Raw genomic sequence first — 27,235 nt, 5'->3', positions numbered from 1 at the left:
GCAAATATGTCAATGAAGGGAGTTTCTCTGTGGAAGTGATGATCAACCTGAGAATTAGGTGCAAGAAGAGTTATATGGGGAACACTGTTCGGGCAATTTTAGATGTATGGGGCTAAACATCACTTCTCCACCCATAAGAGGTCTCACATGAGTGATGTGATGGTGTTACTTGCCAGTGTGCTGCCATTTTTAAAGATAAAAGGCAGGATTCTGCACTAGACATACAGCACCCCTGAGGACCTGCCCTCTCCTATCCCTCTGTGGTCACATGTGGATGCTCTTCACTCATACTCTGCATCCATCTACACAAAGGTGATGGCAAGAAAGATTCCCAAACAAGCAACAGTCTTTGCCTTTTCCATACTTTTGCAAGCTAAGATTATCTTTGCCCCAGATGCCTCATCAAATTTCTATCCGTTTTCAAGATTGAATGAAATATTCACTGTCCTTTAAGTGGTGTCTTGGAAAGGTAAACTAAGCTCTTTGCTACCCTACTGAAACTTGGACTCCACCTCTCACCTGTCGTTCCATCACATGACTTAAATATTAGCGTTCTCCAATAGCTCATGAACCAACTAGAATCTCACACTTTTCTGAAAATTGAATCAGTCCTTAAGAAAGCCGGAGACAATGTTCACCATCTGCACATTACCTAGACTCTACTCAACTTCTTACAAATTGTCCAACCTTTGCATCCCTGGTGGCTCAGATGGGAAAGAATCTGCCTGCAGTCCAGGAGATGTAAGCTCAATCTCCCGGAGAAGGGAATGGCAACCTACTCCAGTGTTCTTGCTTGGAGAATTCCATGGACAGAGGAGCTTGGCGGGCTACAGTTGATGGGATTGCAAAGAGTCAGACACAACTAACACTTTGCATTGGTAAGAGCCTGGTCCTGATCACAGGAGAGATACACTGCTTTCTCATTGTTCTGAAAACAAATGCTCTCTCCTCTCAGGTTCTAGGGCTATGTCCCTCCTGTTTGTCATAATTTTGCAAAGGCACCTGCATGTTCTTCCGTTCACCTCCTCCTCTGTGTGATCAAACCAGGCTTCCATTGGTCTGGCACTATATCAAATAGTTTATACACAACGGCATTCTAGAGCCCGCTGACACCAGCTCCCTGGAGCCGTTTGGGCGCATCTTGTCCCAAATCCACATTCACTGACTCCATAGTAGTAGCTTGAAGTCTGTTGTTGTGGAATTATTACATCATGGAAAATCTGCAAATCCTATTAATGCCACAGAAGCTGAGATGACAGAGATAGATAGAAATAGAGCTAGAGCTAGATAGAGATACAGGGAGAGATAGAGACAGATGGAGAAAGAGAAAGAACAAGAGAGAAAAACAGAATGAGGGGGAGACTTTAAAACCAAGGTTTAGAAACATTATAAAATTTGCTCAAGGCTGTCAAATGACGAAGCCAGAATTTAATCCCAGGTGTGTCTATTACCTTAACATCGTACAGACATTCTATCATTTCCCATAGATGCCCTATGAATTTCCTCTTTCCCAGCCCCTCAACTTTGAGTTGACAAACTGCCCAAACTTGAACAATTTTGGATTGCCAGAGGTATATGCAGAGTCAGGGATGAAGGCCACACATGTTTTACTAAATGGATCAGAAGGTAGAAGGAATTGCCAAGAAAGATTGCTTCCATGATCTTTTGCCCATAACCTCTGGCCAGATGGTGAGTCATCGCTTGGTAATGATCAGATGTGCTACCCCAAAGCAACACTGTAGCCATGCGTCTTCCCCCTGAAGCTGGACAGCCTCCAAGGGCTGGTCGGTGCCAAAAAAAAAAAAAGAGGTGGGGGGTTCTTACCTCTAAATCCAGGATTTGCTTGACTATGAATCACACTTGGGACATACAGGTGTGCAGACACAAAGTGTTGAGACTATAAACTGAGTCTCATTTGTACGTACCTTTTGACAAAAGAAAGTGCTTGGATTTGATTGACTGTATTACACAATTCATTTATCTTGGAAATTGACCTGAAACGGTACCACTTTGGATTTGCCCTAAAGTCCCCGTGGCATTCATCAGAGCAGAGTGGCAGGAGAACCTGAGTACAGGAAACCCTAAAGCTTCTAGCAGCTTCCCTTTTAAAGCCTGCTAACCTCTCTGTGAGCTTCTAAATCAAGCCTTAAAACAATGACTTAAGGAAAGTGTCAGGAAAATGCTTTGCACTTTTAAAGATAAGAAGATGGAGACTCTGAGGTAAGTGGACATCTGAGGCCCTCGTGAGTCAGTAAAATTATCCAGGAAAACAAATAAATTTCCTTTGCTAACCCCAGCGGAAACACTTTCTACCACAAGGAATGATTTTATTGTAGTCATTCAGAGGGACAGATTTGCAAAAGCAGGACACAGCTGTCTTCTAAGTTTCCTGTAATTTTCTGAAACATCAAAATTGAAAATTTCCAGGAGGAGTTCAAAGGAGGGAAAAAGATATACCTGTTCATTTGGGGGAAGTTAAATGGATATCATAATGCTAAAATATTAGCACAGTGATCCTTCTCTGGGATGAACATGATTTAGTAATGTCCTAGCTTAACTGAGGGATAGTAAGGGACTTTTCTGTCATACTGCTCCAGAAATTGAGATCCTGACTCTCTACTCCTCCACAGGGACTTATAAAGTATCTCCGTGTTTTAAAATGAGGGGGAAAAAATACAAATACTCTGTCGGCAGATCCTTTCTCATTTCATGTCAATACCCACCCCTCCCATCAGCCTGTGTTGACAGGACCGATTTGCTAAAGGAGAGTTTAACATTACAAACACCCTTTCATCAGCTTAAAAATTGAGGCGAGTCAATATTTACATCATGTTGCTGATCTTGAAAGTACATACCCTGTTTTCTGTCCTAATAAATAGCTGTCACTCTTGCCTCCATCAGAGCTTAGCAGAGAGTGGGTTTGCCTGCTCAATGGTCTCTGCATTCCGGGAATGATCTAATATTTCAGGGCTCTCCTGTGGCAGCAGGTCGATTTCTTTCTCTCGCTCTTTCTTATTGGTTTCCAATGACAGACCTCATAAAACCATTTAGGTCTGCTTAGAGAAAATAAAATCCATAAGCATGCTGGGTTTATCTTTCACCAGAAATGCATGAAATCTAATGCTCCATGAGTGCAGATAAGCAGAATATGTGTTATCTACTTTGCAATGCAATGTTCAGGACATAGTTTTAGCCCAAAACGGTGGATGAACTTATCATATTTCTAGCGCTTACCAGTGAAAAGGAATCATATCAAACAGGGACAATGAACAACTTTAATCCTTTCCCGGAGAGTTCATGACACTTGTCCACAACTCTTCTTTCATCCATAAGTGCTATCACTACCTCCTGGGTAAGTTTGAGTAGGGTTTACTCGGGCCACAGTTATTCCAATGGACACACATTGATCATAAAGGAATCTCAAGATTTTTTTTTAACTTGTTTTATTTTTCTTTGATTGTTATTGTTGTTGGTTCAGGAGCACAGAAGAGTCTAGGACAGAAATAAGTATTCTTTTTGGACCACTTGCTTCTCAGACTGCAGAAACCCAACCTCAAAGAGCTTGATAAGCACATTTGAAAAAATAAAATAAAATAAAAAAGCAAATGGGCAGAAAGAGATAATTAGAAAAAAAAAAACAGAAGTGTTCTGAAATACTTGAAGGGATATTTGTTTCACAAAATGTGTATTAAGAAGATGAGGGTAAGAAATCTGTCTCCAAATTCACACAGCATCTCTGGAGGCAAAATAAGAAAAGTGAGAGTGAACATAGCTCAGTCGTGTCTAACTCTCTGTGACCCCACGGACTATACAGTCCATGGAATTCTCCAGGCCAGAATACGGAAGTAGATAGCCTTTCCCTTCTCCAGGGGATCTTCCCAACCCCGGGATCGAACCCAGGTCTTCAGCATTGCAGGCGGATTCTTTACCAGCTGAGCCACGAGGGAAGCCCCCAGATAAGAAAGTGTGACATCAAAGCACATGGTCCTTTCCTGCCTTCTACTGCTTCTCTCAGGCTATGCCAAAAAGACACAATCCATGAACCCTCAATGGACATGATCCTGCACAGGCTGGAGGGGAATTTGGCCATAATGCTGTAACGCCATAGACGGCAGTGTGACCCCTGCCCCAAACTCTGTGTGACTGCAAAAACTTGATGGTGACTTGCTTCTAAGAAATTATCTTCATTCACTGACAAAACATGATGATATATTGACCTATTTAAATGTCATTTTGTAATTATTAAGAGCAAGTAAGTGCAAGGATTTTTAAATTGGCAGGTTCAAATATAAGAGAACTAAATAAAGTATAAGAAAATGGGCAACCCTTGATGTCCTCTGAAATCCATCTCTGAGCTCAGTGCCCCATGCTGAAGTCTAACCAAAGAACATTTCCATGTGGCTGATGACTCAGCTCTTGTTATCGATTTAATGTCAGCAGGTATTTTTGAGTTATAAATGACACTGAAAGTTACTCCTTATGCCTTATCAATAACAGTGGCCAAACAACCAAGGTGAAAAGAAAAATTCTACAAATAGATTTGCAGGAGTTAAAAGTCCTCAAATGTAAGTGGGAAAATGTTTAAACCATCAATTATAAAGGACACTTTAATAATTATGTAAATATATAATCAATAATTAATTAAGCTATTGATTGATTATCAGCCAGGTCAATTTCAGTCCTTGACCCCGATTTTTTTCTGCGTATTTTCTCTTGTAAGATAGGACAACGTTGTCTTTTTTCTTTCTCTCCATGATTCGAGGGTGCTAGTGAGAACTTTTTTTAAGATCTTTTCACTGTTAATGGCTCCTTTGTTTTGTTGTAGCTTGGCACAGTGTATTAGCCATTATGTGATGAGTTTTTATTATTATAGTTTCTAAAGTATGAGAGGAAATGAGATAAATGATTAATGGCAGAGTAACTTAAGGCAAGATGGAATTATATGGAGTCACTGAAAAATAGATGGGAAATACAGCTTCCCAAATGGAATTTGGTCCAGCTCCAAGGGTAACAGTCTTATCAAAGGTGCCACACAGCTTTATTCATGATCCCAATGGGAGGGGCTCTTGGCATTCAGTCTTAGGGACTGCAGGATACCTTGTAGCAACAGGAAGCTTCTCAGCCCCAGGCCAGTGATCCATCCTGTCTCAGAGGGAAGCTCTCTTTGCTCCAAGGCTAGCATCATTTTTACACATCACCTACTTTTCATTTTGACTCTCTAAAGCTGGCATTCAGTTCACTTCTACTTTGGAGATCTTCTTGGAGATCAGTTATATACACTTCAAATGAGCATGGTTTTGTTCTGCTTTTCAAGGTTGTGAAATGAAGAGTTTGGTGGATTGATGTTGGTCACGGGACCAGAAGATATAAATTCTCATTTCCATTCTAGGATCACATTTACAGCAGAAGCAGAGGCTACTTCTTTATTTAAAATGCAACCCACTCTGCTCTGAGGGGGTTACTGAATTGTTGTGAAGACAAGTTGGCATGTGTGTAGGAGTGATTCCAAATGAAAGAAAGATAACCCAATCAACTAGATGAATGGAGCTCATAGCTTATTGTCTTATTGTCTTAAATATCAGAAATTTTGAAGTACCAAACAGTTGCATTGTTTTCCTTCCAAGAGTACAAGTGAATATTGTCTTCCATGACCCCTGGTCACCTAACCCATTCCAACTCACAAAGAGTCAATATATAAATAGGTGATTTTTCCTCCAATTCTCAATGAACTTATTCTGATCGTAAAACAATAATGAATACCATCATTTTTAACTAATGGTACACTAATAATTAAGGGGGAAATTTTTGATGTTCTGCACACAGATTTACTTGAATCCTCAAAAGAACAACATGAGACCATTTTTATTTTTATCATTATTTTTTACAAATGCTGAAACTGAAATCCTAGGTTAGTCCCTTGTCCAAGTGGCTCCCTGGGACATGAATCCCACATTTTATTGAAATTATATTGCTTTTTTAGGAAAACATTTGGGGGTTCTCACTAAAAATACACTTCTAAAAGCCTCAAAATTCTCTTTAACTAAGAATTCCCAAAGCAGCTCAAAGAATTTTGCAAGAAGCAAGCTGCTGATTCTCTTCCCTCAGCTTGCCATCAAGATGAAATCTTTCAGAGGAAAAGCTAAAAATAGAATAGCATTTTTTTTTCCTACCCTGCCCTTCCTGCTTGTCTTCACCTTACTCCACTCATTCATGCTGATCTTTAAGCAGCAAAAAACAAATGGGATCAATCTGGATGTTCTTTCCTAGGAGAAATTCTTCAGGCCAGAGAGAAAGCTGATACAGATTTACCACGTGTTCAATGGTTAATCTGTATCAGAGACAGAGATTAAGTTAAAGCTTAACAAGGACATACACACCATGTTTGCCAAGCAGCACATATGGATAAACAAGGAGAAACAGGAAGAACCCAATTATAGACTAGCTTCTCTAGAATAAAACTAGAATGTTCTAATCATATCTGTGAAAAGAGGTCACATTTCCTAATAGCTTTTTCCATTCATATAATGTCTGTAAGAAATTGATTTTTTGAAGTATAGTTGATATACAATGCTGTATTAATTTCTGTGTGTACACAGCAAAGTGTATACACATATATTAATACATTCTTTTTCACATTCTTTTCCATTGTAGTTTATCACAGTATACTGAATATAGTTCCCTGTGCTATATAGCATGACCTTGCTGTTTGCCCATTCTATATGTAATACGTTTTCTTTTTTAATATAATTGCTTTACAATGTTGTGTTTCTGCTGTGTAATGGAGTGCATCTTCATACATATATCCCCTCATATAGTTTTTTTAACATAAATTTATTTATTTTAATTGGAGGTTAATTACTTTAATATTGTATTGGTTTTGTCATACATCAACATGTATCTGCCACTGTGCAGCCCTGAGTAGCTTCGTATTGTACAAAAAGTTAATAAATTCTTTTCATAGTCTGAACTCTTGTCAGTTCATGGACAGTTTACCCAATATCACCTTTTAGTCTCACTTCACGGTATGCTGTCTGAAATTCTCCTAAGGGAAAGCTCCAGCTCAGAATTAGGTGCCCTCTAGAGAAAGGCTGACTAGGCTTAATGGTGTGCAGGCCGCAGATGACTTATCTCTTCAATAAAAGCCTTGGTGTGGCTTTGTGGGTATGTTACCTTCTCTCTAAAGAGCCCAAGGCACTGTGAGATCATTTTCAAAGAGAGCCATCGAATGTCACCGTGCTGTGCAACAGGGGTGCTAGACGCGGAAGGTCAGGGAAGAAGGCTGACGGAGGGACCAGGGAAAGGAGAGGAAGACCGGCGGACAGCCATCACTCCACACCCCACAAGGACCACGGTCTGGCCCTGACGATGAACCTTGGACAGAGAGGAAATTCAGCACTGGAGGGAGGACTCATAACTGTTGCAACTCACTGCTTCCTGCGTGTTTATAGAACTGGGTTATTATACAGGCTGTTAAATTGATACCTTAATTACATGCATTGTGGCCAAGTTACGGCTGTCATGAGAAGCATAAATCTGATCTCTCTGACATGCTCTCAACTAGAGCGTTTTGTTAGGATAGTCTTGAATACAATCTTGATGATAAAAAGAGGATCTACAATACAAAGATTTACTTTGCCAGTAAATAAATACTGCACCTGTTCTCTACCCTGCTGCCAATAGATGTGAATTTTAGAAAGAATGCAGTATAATCAGGTGTCAGTTTCTGAAGGAAATATATTTGCAGAATTTTTAAATGAAGCTCTCTCTCTCGGCTAATTTAATAGCTAGTTCATATTTATAGCCAGTGTAGCAAAGATAGATTCAATTAGGATTTCTAGAAATTCATTTATATATATATGTGTGTGTCTGTGTATATTATGTAAATTTATATATATGGGTGTGTGTGTATATATATACATATACATATACAGTTCATGGGATTCTCCAGGCCAGAATACTTGAGTGGATAGTCTTTCTCTTCTCCAGGGGATCTTCCCAACCCATGGACTGAACCCAGGTCTCCTGCATTGCAGGCGGATTCTTTACCAGTTGAGCCACAAAGGAAACCCAAGAATACTGGAGTGGGTAGCCTATCCTGTATCCAGTGGATCTTTCTGACCCAGGAATTGAACCGGGGTCTCCTGCATTCCTTACCTTCTCTGACTGTATTGCAACTTTCAAGCTACTGTTCTTAAGCAGGCATGCACACAGGACTGTAAGCAACCAGTGCATGATATAAATAAAATGCATTTTATCTTCTGCTACATTACTTCAAGGTATTAAAAAAATAAGTACATACACTTACGGTGCATATTACTGTTAGTTTGCAGTTCCAAATTTATCATACAGTCTCAGTCCTGCATTATATGGGAGGAAGAGCTTAACTGTGGAAGCCCAGAGAGAACTGGTAAGGCTTATTTAGTTTAAAAAAAAAAAAGGAAAAAAAAAAAACTATTTAGGACATTCTCATTATAATATCATGTAAGAATCGAATTGCCAGTCTATGTCCGATGCAGGATACAGCACGCTTGGGGCTGGTACACGGGGGTGACCCAGAGAGATGTTGTGGGGACGGGGGTGGGAGGGGGGTTCATGTTTGGGAACGCATGTACACCCGTGGTGGATTCATGTCAATGTATGGCAAAACCAATACAGAATTGTAAAGTAAAATAATAAATAAATAAATTTTTAAAAAAAGACCTATATGGAAATGTCCTAAATAGTTCTTTACATAAACTGGTCCATAATATTTCCAATCAGGACTGCAAACATAGCAAGATATTCCTTACCTGAACTTTGAGGCTATTAAAATAGGTAACAAAAAATATTTCTGGAAGAATAAACTAGAAAATTACGTTGGTGAGGTAAACTGGAGACTGGGGTAGGAAAGAAACATTTTTGGTATGCTCTGTTATCTACAAATTTTAATTCATGTGAATGCATCATCTGGTTATAAACTAAGCATTTTAAATTGTTATTGGCAACATTTATGATATTTTTAAACTTATAAACTCTATCTTGGTAGGGATCCAATGTACTGAAGTTATAATTATTCACTGTATCTCAAAAACTCATTTTGGGGGTTGCTATCTTAGCAGAAATATAGTAAGACTATTCCTTATTTGGAAAAGAAGCAGCCCCCTCAGTTAGCGGAGAAGATAGACATAATGTCCAACATGATAGTGACTATTGCACTTATGCAGCTGTGTACTTTCAGCGTTTGAAACATGGCTAGTCCAAATTGACGTATGCTGAAATTATAAAATGTATACTTTGGATTTCAAAAACTCAGTAAAAATAAAGAATGAAAAGTATCATATTAATATTTTTATTAATTACATATGGAAATTATACTATTTTAATATATTGGATTAAATAAATACATTAAAGTTCATTTCATGTGTGTCCTTTTAGGTTTTAATGTGGCTATAAGACTGAAAATTACGTAGTCTGACCCTGCCACCCCTGGAGTGCCACACACCAGCCTTCCCTGTCCTTCACTATCTCCTGGAGCTGGCTCAAATTCATGTCCACTGAGTCAGTGAGGCCACCCAACCGTTTCATCTTCTGTCACCTCCTGCTCCTCCTGCCTTCAGTCTTTCCCAGCATCAAGGTCTTTTCCAGTTAGTCTGCTCTTTACATCAAGTGGCCAAAGTATTGGAGCTTCAGCTTCAGCATCAGTCCTTCCAATGAATATTCGGGTTGATTTCCTTTAGAATGGACTGGCTTGATCTCTTTGCAGTCCAAGAGACTCTCAAGCGTTTTCTCCAGCACCACAATTCAAAAGCATCAATTTTTTGGTGCTCAGTCTTGTTTATGTCCAACTCTCACATCCGTATATGACCACTTAGCCCTTATAATTTTTATCAACATGGCAGGCCTTGCATGTTTTGTTTTGTTTTCTTTTTTCCCAAGGAGACTAGAGAATCAAGATCTTTGAGTGTATGTCCATTCAGATGTCTTCAAGTGTCAAGGTTTCAGATTTTTGGTTTCTATTTTCAATTCTTTCTGAAGTTAAAATACTTTGACTAGTAAGATTAGGCTTGATCCTTGTTTTTTTTTTTTTTTCCTGCTAGAAGAAAGGAGACTTTTTCTGCATGCATTCCAAGTCTGCAGTGTACCTGACTTTCAAGTTCTGTTATTTCCTCAATTCTTCCTTTTGTCGAACATCCAGTGGTGTTGAGTAATGAACCTCTAATTTCTTATTCTTATGGCTGCTCTTTTCTCATGCCATCTCAACTATCTGATATTTCATGTCCAGCAACACATTCCCTTCTATCCATATATCCTCTCAACTCACCACTGGTCAGGATCTACCATTGGAAGGCCACTTCATGGCAGAGGCAACCTATGCTCCACCTCCCACCATGATAGGTCCTTCATCACCAGCTGAGCTGTAAGTGACTTAGCTCAAATGCCCCTTTTGTCTCCTGCTGACTTGGATCACCCTCAGTACCCTATGCTGCATGTTAAGCTCTCCGGTAGCAGATGAAATGGAGTCTGATGTGTCAGCATTAATGATCTGGATCAGTATCTGGATCAGTATCTGTGGAAAGAACAGGACAGAAGAAATATGGGAAATAGGGAAAAAAAGTTAAACTCCAAGGCAGGCTGACACAGCCTGGGGTTAATCTAGTGGCCAGCTCCAGAAAAGATGCTAAAGCTCTGCCTGGCTCAGCTGTGGACTGTCACTGTCTTGGAAGTATGTGAGCTTGGAAAAGGCAGCTCACAGGGGCTTCCCTGGTAGCTCAGCTGGTAAAGAATCTGCCTGCAACACAGGAGACCCAGGTTCAATCCCTGGGTCTGGAAGATCCTCTGGAGAAGGGACAGGGTACCCACTCCAGTATTTTGGGCTTCCCTTGTGGCTCAGCTGGTAAAGAATCCGCCTGCAATGAGAGAGACCTGGGTTGGGTAGATCCCCTGGAGAAAGGAAAGGCTACCCACTCCAGTATTCTAACCTCGAGAATTCCATGTGTTTGCAGAGTCAGACACGACTGAGTGATTTTCACTTTCACAGGAGCTGAGGTAGACCCTGAAATTGCTGAGAATATGGAGATATTTCTTGACAACACGCCCTTCCAGCAGGGTAGCAAGTCCTTCCCTGACGGGGAAAGGAGAAGGACGTCTCTGTGCCTGCCACAGCAAGCACTCATCTGGAGCACACACACATACACGCCCACAAAAGGTAAACCTCAAGAACTGACAACTTCATTCATAAGGAGCCTTGAGTATTTAAATTGCCTCGCAGTCTCTTTTTGAGCTCTAGCACACTGACTTTCAAAGTTTGAGGTTTTGGATGACTGTCACTCTACCTATTACTCTACCTGCTATACTGAGAAAGAATCAGCAAAGTTAATTAGATTTTTGGCTGGAGACATGAGTAAAGTTGTCCGTGTGGATGGGCGTCATCCTGCCAGTATTAGCTGATGTGACAGTGATAGCTGCCTGCCTCCAGGGCGTCTGTTCAGCTGCTGCTTTTATCATCGGGACTAGCCTGGCCAGAGACATTCTCACGTCCTTCACCAGGAGGCGTGAGATGCCCCCAGGTTCTTATTATAAAAAGCAGATTGCTTCTAACAGAATAGTCTAACCAGCATATCAATTGTCATACATTTGCAAAAACTCCAAATGTGTTTCGTTCAAAATTCAGAGTCACATTTATTGATGCTTCTGAGGCTGGAAAACAATTTTCGGCACTAGAGAGAAATGAGGGATGAGGAAAAGGGTAATTTTACTCTTCACTGCATGCGATTCAGAGGGTTAGGTCTCATATAACTGAAGATTTTGTGACTCTTTCTTCTGGGACTGTGTGTGGTAGTCTCTCAGTCATGCCCGACTCTGTGACGGGTGGATTGTCACCCACCAGGCTCCTCTGTCCATGGGATTCTCCAGGAAAGAATACTGGAGTTGGTTGCCATTTCCTTCTCCAGGGGATCTTCCAAACCCAGGGATCGAACCCAGGTCTCTTGCATTGCAGGCAGACTCTTTACAGTCTGAGCCACCAGGGAAGCCTCTTTCGTCTGAGGTCTACCAAAAATAATTATAATGTACATAATTTCTTACGTGGACTATGTGCCATGTATTTTTTATTTCAAAAATAACCCCAGGTAGTGTATGTAGACACTGAGTCTTAGGCCCTGTAGTGGCATTGCCCAACGTCCTGAGAGTCACGTGCTATTAGAGGTAGCCACTCTACCAGACAGCTAGCAGATGACATCCTGGCATTTGAAGTAGAAAGTGAAGCATATTAGGATTAAACAGTATGTCCACATCCGTGTTAAAATGTTAGTCCTTAAAACAATCCTTTACTTTGGGGGAGGAAGCATTTTATCCCTATCTTAAACATGAGGAATTTAAGGTTCCTAAGATCAAAATGGCTTGCAGAAGATAATATGTTTAGTCATCTAAAGATATAAAAATTAAATCCAAATGTGTATGTTGCCTTCTTTTTCTATTTTTTTTCCCAAAAAGGCAGTCACAAATCATGCATAGGAAAATATTATCTGTAAGCTTCTAATAAAACCAGTAAGTCCTAATTGCATATTACCAAACCATCCAAACAATCTTCCACAAATAATGAGTTTTGTTTGAAGAAATTAAAACACGGTTTATTGGAAAGGGCATTCAGCTGAGCAATAATGCCTGAATTCCAAGCGTGGTTTCTCTCTCAAATTCCGCTACAACTGAACTGTGGCTGTGACGACTGTTGCTGCTGCAGATGTCGGTAGAGAGTTACAGAGCTGGCCCCATGCAGAGGCCTCAGCTCCACGCTCATACATGGCTGTATACTCCTCTCCAATGTACTGTGAGTCGGGTGTCATCATCTCCATTTTCTAGGTGACCAACTGGAATCTTAGAGAAATTCATTGCTCAAAGCCAAATGACCTAGTCATTAAAAAGCTGGTTCTTTGACATCATAGCCATGGATTCTTTTTTTTTTTTAATACCAGCTCAGTCACTTATGAGCTTTGTGAATTTGGAAAAGTTAGTTAACCTTCCTGGTCTCAGTTTTAAATGATAGAATTTGGATCGGATAGTCCCTAAGGATACATCCAACTCTGAGAGTCTCTGTTTTTTGATATTGTTTTCAATTTAGATGGGTCCTTGTGTTACTGGGCTCCCATGGGACCTCCAGCAATTTGACTGTAACTCACAGCATCAGGAGGTGATTTGAAATTAATTTCACTTCCAGCAGGTTCCATGCTCCATGAATGGAATCCCTTCTCTTAGAGTCACCTATCATGAGCCTAAGGGCAATGGAAATTCATCTAACTCTCCAGGAGTATACCATGGTGTGGGGGTGTTATGTTTTCCTGGGCAAGAGACACAGAGGTGGAATGGTATTAATTCTCCCATATATTTGGTCATTATCTTCCATTCCACTTGCTGTGAGCATCCACTCTTTTATTTCTGTGAGCTCAACACCGCCCCCCCACTTTTTTTTTTTTTATTGGCTTTAAGCTTCATTTTCTGTTAAATGACCTGAAGGAAGTTCTAAAATGGGGCCAAGAAGCCAAAAAGAAAGAAAGAAAAAAGACACAAAAAATTCATTTGCTATCAGTGATCAGAGTATTATAGAATAGTAAATAGTAAATAGAATTATTTCCTTTCTATTTCTGATAAGACTCATAAAGTCATTTAGAAATGACAAGACTTAGACAGTCATTCAGCTTTTGATTATTAACATGCAGTACCCTGAGTCTGGTGAACATGGAGTAAGTGGGTTTTGAGCCATTGTAATCACTCATAATGAATGGAATTATATGCATATTTCAGAAATAAACTAAAAGTTAGGAAGATATTTCAAAGTATATTGCATTCCAAAATTCTAAAGCCATATCCAAAGAAAATTCTTAGTATACTATAGAGAGTTTGGGGTTTCATATCTGAGTGGGGTTTCATAGCCTCCCTCCAAAACCCAGCTCTAGCACAGTGACATCTTGGAGAAGGGAATGGCAACCCACTCCAGTATTCTTGTCAGGAGAATCCCATGGACAGAGGAGCTGGCAGGCTACAGTCCATGGAGTCGCCAAGAGTCGGACACGACTGAACCACTAACACTTTCACATTCAGTGACATCAGAGTAAGAATATTTGCATTAAAAAGTTTTCATGAGGATTAAAAGGAATAACATTTATAAAGTGTGTCATACAGAATATAATGAAATGAGGACCCTAATAATTCTTGATTTCCTTCATTAAAGAGATAGATAAAATTTAATTTCTGATACCTTATTTTTTCAGTGAATGAGAACTGCAGGGTAATATTTATATTGGAGAGAATAATACTCTTGAATGACCCTGAGAAGAAAGAAAGAGCTTTGCTTCCTTTCCATTTAGAATTGCTGTACAGAAATTACTGGAGAAATTCATTTGAAATAAGAACTTTCATACCTGAGCCACTGCCCAGAAATTATGGCACCACTTCTGGGAAGTTTCAAAAACACTTTGAACTTAACTTTCTAAAGTCTCTGTGCATTCTGTACTGCTGGGCCCCTCTGCACATCCATGACTTGGCTGGAGCCGATGCTGGCTGTGCCAGCGTACTTTCAAGCTGATCAAGGCATAGAGCCTTGAAAATTTCATGAGATTCTGTTTTTGTGAGATTTCCAGATTTAAACCAAGCTTTACAGATCCCAATGGGATGCATAATTCAGGAAAAAAAAAAACAACAGAGAAAGCTTACCAACTCTAAGATACAGTGGTTGATATGCTTAATTCAGGTTGAATTAGGGACTGATTGGAAGTGTGACTTCTTACTTCACCCTTAGTGGAGAAAATCTCTGATTGTTTTATAGGATTGCCTTTTAAATGTAACAGTAGTAGAAAGTCCCTAGAAACTAGAACAGAATAATATCTGGCAACACTAATAAAGATTTTGAATCAAGTCCCAGACTAAATCAAAGTAGGTATGTGTTCTCCTGGATTAACCATAAATTTCTTCGCTTTCATGTCTTTTTAATGAGGTACTAATCAAGACATATAGACAGTAGGTTTTTTTTTTTTAGCATTTAGTTGATATCTGTTAAATGAGGTAGTATTTCTTACTTTTTATTATTATTATTTTATTTTTAATTTTTACGATATTGTGTTGGTTTCTGCCATATAGCAATGGAAATCAGCCATAATTATACATACACCTCCTCCCTCCAAAACCCCTTTTCTCCCCACATCCCATCCCTCCAGGCCATCACAGAGCACCAGACTGGGCTCTCTTGCTCCACAGCAACTTTTTACCAGCTCTCTGTCTTACATCTGATAGTGTGTCTATATTGATGCTTCTTTTTCCATTCGTCCAACTCTCTCCCTCCCCTACTGTGTCCACATGTCAACGAGAAAAACAAACATAGTCTATTAACTCATTTATACAGAATCTAGATACATGGAATTTATGAACCTATTTACAGGGAAGGAATAGAGACATTATTTCTTATTTTGCTTGATTGTCTATTGTTTTAATGTTGAATACAGCATGTTCAACTGCCAATAATAATATAGTTTACTGTTTTTCCATCAGTCACTTCTGAAAAAATCTTGCCTCTCCAACAACATTGATTGTGTAACAGCTAATCCATGTCCTCATTTGTGATTAGACATATAAGTGTCAATCAGAGTTTCTGCACAACATGAGACATCCAGCATGGCACACTGATCTGATCCAAACCTAGGCGAAAGGAAAGAGACATGGTGACCTGCTCAACCTAGAGCAGCAGCATTCTAGAATAGTGTTCAGTTACTGCCAGATTTCTAAAAACACTCCCTTGACTCTCTCTGCTAGTTTATGATGAGGGCTTCCAGGCTGAGGACCATTATTTCATTCATATATTCATCCATTTATTTGTTCAGAAAACAATTTTTTGTCTTGTATCATGTACGAGGTACCAGATAGAGACACAATCTATCCTTTATCTGATGGATTTGCTAGCATAGATTCAGATGGAAACACTGAAGAATGAATCTTAATATAAATATTCAAAGAAATGGGCTCACTTGTCATAAAAATAAGGTATTCTTTGCATAGCCAGTTTTTGACACTGATATGTCTTATGTCGTTCACTTCAGTTCAGTTCAGCCGCTCAGTCGAGTCTGACTCTTTGTGACCCCATGGACTGCAGCACGCCAGGCCTCCCTGTCCATCACCAATTCCCAGAGTTTACTCAAACTCTTGTCCATCGAGTTGGTGATGCCATCCAACCATCTCATCCTTTTCGTCCCCTTATATCTTTACTCTATGTTTTGAAAAAAAAAATTATTTTCCAAACATTTGAGACTATTTGCAAATGGATAAAGAAGGTTGATATGGCTCAGGACGGTCTTCCATAAAACAAAAACAGGTGTGTGACAATATGACGCAAAACACGGCTCCTGGTGCGCTTGTGCTTGCCATTCCCACTCCCCCACTGTCACCATGAGTGAGAGCAGCTCGTGTCTTATGATGGATGTCCTGTCCTGTAAGCACACGTTGCTGTCATTGTTGTTGCTGTTGTTGTTTAGTCACTAAATTGTGTCTGACTCTTTGCGACCCCATGAACTGTAGCCTACCAGGCTCCTCTGCCCATGTGATTTCCCAGACAAGCAATCTGGAGCGTGTTGCCATTTCCTTCTCCAGGGGATATTCTTGACCCAGGAATCAAACCCACATCTCCTGCACTGGCAGGCAGATTTTTTACCACTGAGCCAGCAGGGAGGTCCATATACACACTACTATATATAAAAGATAGCAAATACGAACCTGCTGTATAGCACAGGGAACTATATTTGGTGCTCTGTAATGAGCTCTGTAGGAAGGGAGTCTAGAAGAGAGTGGACATATGTATAAATGGGCTTCCCTGTTGACTCAAATGGTAAAGAATTTGCCTGTAATACAAAAGACTAGGGTCAACATATATGTATGGCTCATTCACTTTACTGTACAGCCAGAAACTAACTCAACATTGCAAATCAACAACAAAAAAAATTGATTTAAAAGTCATATTTGAATCCTAAAAAGTAAATAAAGAAAAGTATTCTAATTAGATTTAAAATAAAGGGGATAAAAATTCAGCAATATGTCTAGAAGGTTAAACACAAAGTTTTTGTTTATTTTCCAGTGGTTGGTAGGAAGCTGTTAATCTTCTATTGGCATTGATTAGTTGATCACATGAAGCCTTAAGGATCTAAGACTTTAGCATCCACAATTGATAGAATAATCTTAGGAGAAAAGGCCAAGATTTGGAGGCAACAGACTTGAATGTGGGTCCCAACTTCAATCATTATTAGCTTCATGACTTTGGCCAAAGTGGTTTCATCTTAATGTCTCAGAACCTTTAATCTGGAACATGGGGATATACGGACAGCCCTTCTTCCCAGACTCAGACTCTGAGCATCAGCAATGTTATCATCTGACTATTAACTGGTCAAGGGTTGATTAAAAAAAAAATAAAGTTCTCTTTCAAACCCATGAGGAAGGGCCGAATGAATGGAAAGATGACAGAAATTCATCGGGATAAAGGATGAATAACACCCAGGGACTGACACAGGAAATCCTGAAAGCTCAGGGTCTTAACACAGCACAGTTGTATAGCACATACCTGACACCACCCAAAGCAGCCTGGAGATTCAGAGGAAGGGAGGTCTTTTTCCTAAATGACATTTGTGGCCCTCGGAACCACAGATGGATTTTCTGCATCCGGCTTGCCAGAGGGTGAAAAGAGATATTAAGCCAAAGAATCTCATAGGGAATTTGGGGCCAGCTCAGGAAGTGGTATATAATCAATCACTCTTCCCATTTTCTCCTGCCTAGAGCTCATGCTGAAGACCACCCTCCCCGAAATATGTGTTCTTAAAAATGTAGGCTTTCACTGCCCGCATCAAATAATGGGAAAAAATAATCGTGAATACACAGCATCAACTCATCTACAAAAACCTCCTGAAAGGATGGGACTTACTGATGGCATCCAGAATATTTCTGAGGACAAAAGAGTTATATACAGAGTTTAATGTCTAAATTGTGGATCACAGAAGTTACTCTCATTTTATGATCCCTGGATACCTAGATGTTAATTATGATAGCAACAGGAGGCTTCCAGTTATTATCTAAGGAAAGCATGTGCTTACTAATTAAAATGAAAAAACAAACAAAAAGCTCAGGTTAGCTAAATATCAAGCATCTAACTAAACAAGGCAATTTAATATCATTTGAAAATTGCTGCTTTTATTGCATGCTCAGGTTTATTTGTCTTGATTAATGCAAAATTAGAGGTTTACTTATGCTTTTCCTGTACCTATTTGTTTGGTTGACAGAATCTCCCAAATACAGAATCCCCTGAAGGAAATACTGCACGAACTTGTAAAGTGGTGGTGAACGACCATCCTAGATATAACCATTAGACATGATAGGAAATCAAATTTGAATTAAATAAGATGTATTTTGTGGGTGACCCTTCACTATTTATTCTAACGGCGATCCTCAAAGGTTGATTGAAATTAAGTGGATTTTCAGTATTGACCAAATCAGTCAGAGAATCAACAGAAACAAACATGTCTTTAATCACTATGACCTAAACACTGACCCTTTCTTCGAAATCAGACAAGTAAATGAATTTAACTGGTGGTGAAAATAAGGTACTAAAATTCTTTACCAATTTCATCAATCATTTTGTTCAGTCATGCTGAAATTGAAGTCTTCAGTTTTACATAAGAGAAAATAGAAGTCCATACAAGAAAAGGGACTTCCTGGTTAAAAGAAACAAACAAACAAAAAATGCTTTCTCATCTTCTAGCCCACGCTCTTTCCATACTGCTTGACACGTGTATAAATCTCAGAAATCTGTTCATCATTCATTGGCCAATGTGATGCCTAAACCCAGACCTAGAGAAGTTATGATCCCTATCACCCTCTCAGAACTATAAAGAGATCAGAAAAATAGCTCAAGGAATGAAATAAGAAGTCAAAGGAAGTGGGCTCAAGGAGAATTACTTTTTATCACAATGCAAACTTATTTTACTTTTTCTTCCTTTTTAAAAACCAATCATTCCTTAGTCAAGTGGGCCAAATATGTCCATGTTCTGTCTTCATGCAAGCATGTCTTTCACTTTGGAAATAGCAGTAGGTCAGGAGCGCCTTCTAAAGCAGAAGTTGAAAAGCAGTGGCTCTATGACCATTAGATAATGCTTTTCATTTAATTTTTGTCTGCGTTCAAATTAGTTGCCAAAACTGAAAAACCGGGAGATTTCACAGAAAAACAAAGGAGCAAACAATCCTGGCTTCTTTTGAGAAATGAGATGGTCTAAGAACTCTGTCAGCATTTCTGGAGCCGGGTGGCAGGAATAATGTTCAGATAGGACGTCCCTTCTCCAGTTTACCTGAGGACCAACTGCTCCCTAATTATTTACCTGCCTTTGGAGCCCAGGATCACCAAGCACTTCCCTCCATCTGGTCTAATGCATGAATGTGTCACTTTCTTAGTCTCTGGAGGCATGAGAGTTTTCTGTCTGAGACACTGCTGTGAACCATCAGGACAGATCAGAGGACTGGAAACTGGATGTCTTCCTTTCCATCTCTGCATCTTCATGAAAGTAAATTTATCTCCCAGTGGCATCATCTGTAAAATATAGTATTAGTTCTGTTTTATAATGCTTCTCTGATTTCCCAATAACAAGTAAAGAACCTTGATTCACAGGAGATGCTCTGTAAGTAAACTCCATTCCCTTTCCAAAATCCCCCTATTTCAATCAGCAAATATTCCAAGATAATTTATTAAGTTACTGCAATTTTCAAAGTACTTAGCAGTGCTTTAGTAACGATTCTGTTCTAGTTGATAGCATTAATCAGATTTAGTAAGTTTAGAGATAATAATAATGGCCAACATATATCCAGTATGTGCAGGACGTGTGTGTTCAGTTGCTGAGTCCTGTCCAACTCGTAGCGACCCCATGGACTGTAGCCCACCAGGCTCTTCTGTCCATGGAATTTCCCAGGCAAGAATGCTTGAGTAGGGTGTCATCCCCTTCTTCAGGGCATCTCCCTAACCCAGGGATCCAACCCCTGTCTCTTGTGTCTCCTGCATTGGCAGGCGAATTCTTCACCACTGAGCCACCTGGAAAGTCCCACATGTACCATATCAGAAGCTTTTTCAAACATAGAAACATTTTGTAAATGTTAAATGATATACTTCTTATATTATTAAAAAATATAGTACATCTGTGATTTTCCTGACATCCTTGCATTTAATAAAACATAACGGGGGGACAGTTTAGTCAATTTAAAGTTCACTTGAAAAAGTATCATAAATAAAAGCATGGCAGATCTGCATTTGGATGTAATAAAAGTGTGATGATTATCGTCTAATAGATAATCATTCAAAAATGCCAGTTTAGGAGGTTGATATCTGAGTAGTCTACCATCACATTTAAAGCTCAAATTTTTAACCTCGACAGATGCTAACACAAAAAGGTGTTGCAGACCCAACACTTATCGCTAATGGCCAAGCTGTCAGTAATTTAACTTCTCTGTTGTAAATGTATTTCTCTCATGCCCTTTCTTTGGTCAGTGCTTATTTACACTGAGAACATTACTTGCACAACACACCTGTTTATTCCAGGAGACAGGTGGTTTAAAAAAGCAAATGAGCCTAGCGCCCATGACATTTTGTTAAAAAATAAATAATGCAAAGCAAAATCTCTTATGGCTCATGAAGTCTTGCTAGTCAGGCAGATGTCCTCTATGTAGTTCCTTGGGGCCTAAAATGCAAATATTGGTATGCTGATAATCGCTGAACCCTAGTCTCAGTAATTGTTTCTATCTTCATTATCTTCTATTATTCCTCATAAAAAAATCCATTTTTAGCTAAGAAATCTGATGCACGTAATACAACTGATATCAAAGGTTTAATGGCCTTGCCATCAATAAATTGAATTAAATCTCTCCTTAGCAGTAATGATTCCTCAGACAGGGCAACAGATAATAAGACCACAGTACCAGAACATTCAGCGGATGGTTCTTACCCATTGAAACTTAACATTGTGGCTAACTGGTCATCGCTAGCTATTCCTTTAGATGTATTGGTTATGTCTCCTCATAAATATCTCAATTCCAGCTTTCTTGCTTAAGAGAAATGTCTTTATTGGCAGCATGACACACCATTAAACTATACTACGGGGCACCATCTTTCAGCTTAGACAGTGCTAAAGAACATATCATGTCAGATGGTCTAATAAAAAAGCAGTTCCCACATTACCCCTCAGTAAGACTAATACAAAAAACAAGTTATGCCTGTGAAAATGTCTTTTGCCAATCTTTACCTCAAGCATTTTTCTTTTTCATTTTTCTTTTGCTTTCCTTTAATTTGCCAGTAGTCTCTTAAATTATGTCCCAGGAAAGTCATGACTTTTTCTCTTCATTATAGGATTTGTTAGGTTTAGTTGCTAGGTCCGACTCTTTTGTGACTCCATGAACTGTAGCCTGGCCTGGCTACTCTGTCCATGGGATTTTCAAGACAAGAATATTGGGATGGGTTGCCATTTCCCTCTCCAGTGATTTGCTATAAACAAGAAAACTAGCAGAACAGAGTGACTGGAAGGAGAAATAAGATTAGACACTGGCAATGGAATGTAAGCGTACTGCCATCTACAGGCTGGCAGTAAATTCCTGGTCAGAATGAACCTGGAGGACTAGGCTCACCCACACTGTTCATACAGGAATCAGGTGTTTCCTGACAGTTATTAACTCTAGGGATTTTAGGAGAATATCTGGTCAATATCACCTTGCTTTATTTCTCCATACTTAATAGTTAGATTTTTACTTGAAGATATGTGAGTCAAAAGTGAAGGAAAGATAAGTCAAAATTTCAAGTTTAAAGTAATATTAGAATATTCACCTTTTTAAAAATGTTTTTTATTGGTTGGCTATCATCAGCAAATCTTTTAAGCAAGAATAAAAATTAAATATTAAGGTAAATTTATGTTGGTCACTTGAAATAAATTTGAAAGTCATAAATCATTTACCCTTTGGGATCCTATATTTTCTAGCCAGTAGTATAATTATCTTCTTTATCTTCATATACCATCTTTCTTTCCTATAAATTGGAATCATGCTTAGTATTTACAACTACTGAGTAAGGAAAGAATATTCAGAACACTCCTTTGAAATATGTACCCATATTTATTCACAGATTTTTATTTTGCCAGAAATACCCAATCCAGATTTTGACAAGCTATCTGATCTATGCAGGTTTTTTGCAAAATATTCTTCTTTCATCAGTCTTCTGACACTGGGTTTAAAAGTCAGTGTGGGACCCTGTGCAAAGCGCCCTGGGGCAATGCCTGGAGAAAAGAAGGCCAAAAGTTGATCATGGCCTAGATAGCATTTCTTAAAACATGCAAAATTCAAGAGACTCGGGCAGGGCAGTGCTACAGGTTCTGCTAGAGGCCTGCCAAGGAGACGAGCCGCAGTTGTCACCACAGGTGGCTTCCAGGGACATCCCAGTGGAAAGACACAAAGCAGTTGCTAATCATCCTGTTTCACCCCCGCTGTTAACACATGTTGTCTGAAAGTCTCTCCCAGCACTGTCTTACCGCCTTGGATTAAAAGTGCATGTGCTCAAGGCTTATTTCCTTAGCTGGACTGTCAATCATGACTTAAGAGTAGTGGCCTTGTGCCCTCGCAGCCAGACGTACAATGCTTTGAGCCTATTAGGAACAATAAACGGTTATTAGAAACAATAAATAGTGAAAAAGACTGAGAAGCTAAAAACTGCCCCTGTGTATTAAAACCTAGAATACCTACATCACTCATGCTAAAGGATTAGAAATGGCTTCTCTCCAGCCATCTACTGCAGAAGTAGAAAGCATATCTATCCTCTGCCTAATCCTCCTTATTTTTATCTATATGCATCCTCTTTAAGTTCATCCCCCAGGCATTTAGAACTTGCTTTATTTATACCTATGGAATTAGAATAGCAAGGATTATTGATATTATCTGAGACTTTATTATATTCCTAGGACTGTGACTGGTTCGGAAAACACTAGCGTGGTTTTTCCTTGGAGCGTGTTTTACTCCATCCAATTCAGTCTACATGCATTTCTCTGTGCAATCATTGCTGAATCTCAGAGTTATGACTATGACTCGTGCCCAGTCCTATCCCATGTGCTTCTGTCCTGGAAAGGTCACTGGCTTGGAAGTCAGAGGCCCTGCTGCTAGTGCTGGCTCTTCTAGTTACTGAACGTGGGATTACCAAGTCACTTAATTCCACTAAGCCTTAGTTGCCTTGACTTCCCTGGTGGCCCAGACAGTAAAGCATCTTCCTACAATGCAGGGGACGTGGGTTCAACCCCTGGGTCGGGAAGATCCTCTGGAGAAGGAAATGGCAACCCACTCCAGTACTCTTGCCTGGAAAATCCCATGGATGGAGGAGACTGGCAGGCTACAGTCCATGGGGTCGCAGAAAGTCAGATATGACTGAACGACTTCACCTCACTTCACTTTTTAGTTGCCTTTTATATATGAAGGCGCTGAAAAGTGAAAAGTGAAGTTCCTCAGTCATGTCCGACTCTTTGTGACCCCATGGACTGTAGTCTACCAGGCTCCTCAGTCCATGGAATTTTCTAGGCAAGAGTACTGGAGTGGGTTGCCATTTCCTTCTCCAGGGGAATCTTCCCAACCCAGGGATTGAACCCGGGTCTCCCACATTGCAGGCAGACGCTTTACCATCTGAGCCACCGGGGGTGGGAGGGGGGTTCATGTTTGGGAATGCATGTACACCCGTGGTGGATTCATGTCAATGTATGGCAAAACCAATACAGAATTGTAAAGTAAAATAAATAAATAAATAAAGTATGTTCATGTGTGTGAAAGCAATGTGTAAACTATAAATTCCTGTAAACACATAGAGATCAATCATTCCTGTTGCTACCAGATTAACACTGGAAATCAGCAGAGTGACAAGAACCACTCACCTTCCAGAATGAGCTAAGTACCTCCTCTCCAAGAGTCTTCAGTGACTGCTTTAGCCTAAGTCAGGATTTCTGGCACTGGAATTGCCTTTAAGTCTCTCAGTTCAGTTCAGTTCAGTTCAGTTGCTCAGTCGTGTCCAACTCTTTTGCGACCCCGTGAATCACAGCACGCCAGGCCTCCCTGACCATCACCAACTCCCGGAGTTCACTCAGACTCACGTCCATCGAGTCAGTGATGCCATCCAGCCATCTATCTCATCCTCTGTCCTCCCCTTCTCCTCCTGCCCCCAATCTCTCCCAGCATCAGAGTCTTTTCCAATGAGTCAACTCTTCAAATGAGGTGGCCAAAGTACTGGAGTTTCAGTTTTAGCATCAGTCATTCCAATAAACACCCAGGACTGATCTCCTTTAGAATGGACTGGTTGGATCTCCTTGCAGTCCAAGGGACTCTCAAGAGTCTTCTCCAACACCACAATTCAAAAGCATCAATTCTTCAACACTCAGCTTTCTTCATAGTCCAACTCTCGCAGCCATACCTGACCACTGGTAAAACCATAACCTTGACTAGGTGGACCTTTGTTGGCAAAGTAATGTCTCTGCTTTTCAATAGGCTATCTAGGTTGATCATAATTGTCTTTCCAAGGAGTAAGTGTCTTTTAATTTCATGGCTGCAGTCACCATCTGCAGTGTTTTTGGAGCCCCCCAAAATAAAGTCTGACACTCTTTCCACTGTTTCCCCATCTATTTGCCATGACATGATGGGACCAGATGCCATGATCTTCGTTTTCTGAATGTTGAGCTTTAAGCCAACTTTTTGACTCTCCTCTTTCACTTTCATCGAGAGGCTTTTTAGTTCCTCTTCACTTTCTGCCATAAGGGTGGTGTCACTTGCATATTTGAGGTTATTGATATTACTTCCGGCAATCTTCATTCCAGCTTGTGCTTCTTCCAGCCCAGTGTTTCTCATGATGTACTCTGCATAGAAGTTAAGTAAGCAGGGTGACAATATATAGAGCCTTGATGTACACCTTTTCCTATTTGGAACCAGTCTGTTGTTCCATGTCCAGTTCTAACTGTTGCTTCCTGACCTGCATATAGATTTCTCAAGAGGCAGGTCAGGTGGTCTGGTATTCCCATCTCTTTCAGAATTTTCCACAGTTCATTGGGATCCACAGTCAAAGGCTTTGGCATAGTCAATAAAGCAGAAATAGATGATTTTCTGGAACTCTCTTGCTTTTGATGATCCAGTGGATGTTGGCAATTTGATCTCTGGTTCCTCTACCCTTTCTAAAACCAGCTTGAACATCTGGAAGTTCATGGTTCACATACTGCTGAAGCCTGGCTTGGAGAATTTTGAGCATTACTTTACTAGTGTGTGAGATGAGTGCAATTGTGTGGTAGTTTGAGCATTCTTTGGCATTGCCTTTCTTTGGGATTGGAATGAACACTGACCTTTTCCAGTCTCTAACTTGCTTCAAATATATCAGTTTTCCCTGACTTGCTCATTGAGGTCAAGGAGTTTTTCCTAAGAAAGCACTTCTACCATGTAATGTCCACATGCACTATGCTTAATAGGAAACTTGGTACAAAACAGGGAGGATAAATGTATATATAGAGTCATATAAGGAATCTTCTCTTTGTATCAGAACCCTGTCCTGTGCCATGTCAACAGCATCTTTATCTAACTTTAGTCCATTCATGGCTGCAGGGGCCATTTCTCCTAACCTTCCAATGGCTTCTCTTCCGGCGAAGTAGCTTTTACTTGCTGTTCGGGGCTGCTCTTATACCTTGACAGCTAAAACGTGTGTGTGTGTCTGTGTGTGTGTTTGGGGATGGAGGTCAACGCCCAGGGACCATTTTTTACCAATGCAGTAAGAAGAAGCAGATAGGTGTTTCCCTCTTTGATTCCTTAAGGAATGTTCTGAACTGCATTTCTGAAGCCTTCTCAGGAGGCTCAGGCAAACTCAAGTGCCTGTAGCCCATGAGATGGATAACACCTTCCTTTTACTTTTGCTTCTTCTTCATTGGACTCTCATTATCCAGTATTTTCTCCCCCTGGGGTCATCATCCCAAATAAACTACCCAAATATTGCTTCTGTTTCAGGCTCTGTTTTCAGGAAATCTGATTAAGAAGCCATCTCTAAGACCTCAACAAGAATTTGGCATCAGAATGACTTAGACCTTAGTGACCCCTCTTCTTCTCCATTAGATGCCTTTAAATTCTAATGCTAAGTCTGTGTCATATTAATGAGTACATTGTGTTCATCAGATAATTAAGATCAGATTTAAACATATAAACAAGATAGGTACTCTTTTCAGGCTTAGGATGTGCTGAGTCACACAAGCATGATCCTCACAATTTACAGAGTTGGAACAAGTCAGACTCTAGCCCTTCTAAGCATTGTCTAAATTTATTTCTTTTTTAAACACAAATTTATTTATTTTAATTGGAGGCTAATTACTTTACAATATTGTATTAGTTTTGCCATACATCAACGTGAATCCGCCACAGGTATACACGTGTTCCCCATCCTGAACCCCCCTCCCTTCTCCCTCCCCGTACCATCCCTCTGGGTCATCTCAGTGCACCAGCCCCAAGCATCTTCTGTGCTCAGCTCACTGAGATATAATAAAATGTTGGCAGGTACCTCATCCTATTGTAGGAACACTGTAGTTTGCTGTAGCCTTTACAGGAATTGGAATAGTAATCTGTTAAAAATTTTTTTGAAAAGTTCAGTGAAACTTAGAAATATCCAAACATTTATGTATCTCTACTGTTACCACTTCCTCGCCAATAAAATAAAGAAGATCTGTGCCTATCATAGCATGGCTTCCTTGAGAATTCTGGCAGAATGAATCAGAGCTCTCATTCAGGTATCCCACCAATATTGCTTTCTGAAGCAATATTCCCTGTGTTTACTGCAGCCTAAGAGCTGTGTCCCCAGCAACTGGTGGCTTCCTCAGTATAACTTGTAATAATAACAATGACAATAATATTAATAATTGAGATGAGAAATTTTCATGTGCCACAAATGTATATTTTACATAATTATAAAAAGTTCATTCTGAAAACATTCAGTTCAGTTCAGTTCAGTTGCTCAGTCGTGTCCAACTCTTTGCGACCCCATGAATCACAGCACGCCAGGCCTCCCTGTCCATCACCAACTCCCGGAGTTCACTCAGACTCATGTCCATCGAGTCAGTGATGCCATCCAGCCATCTCATCCTCTGTCGTCCCCTTCTCCTCCTGCCCTCAGTCCCTCCCAGCATCAGAGTCTTTTCCAATGAGTCAACTCTTCACATGA

The sequence above is a fragment of the Oryx dammah genome, unplaced genomic scaffold (assembly GCF_014754425.2).
Source record: "Oryx dammah isolate SB20612 unplaced genomic scaffold, SCBI_Odam_1.1 HiC_scaffold_26, whole genome shotgun sequence".
NCBI lineage: Eukaryota > Metazoa > Chordata > Mammalia > Artiodactyla > Bovidae > Oryx > Oryx dammah.
This window is presented reverse-complemented; position numbering follows the sequence as displayed.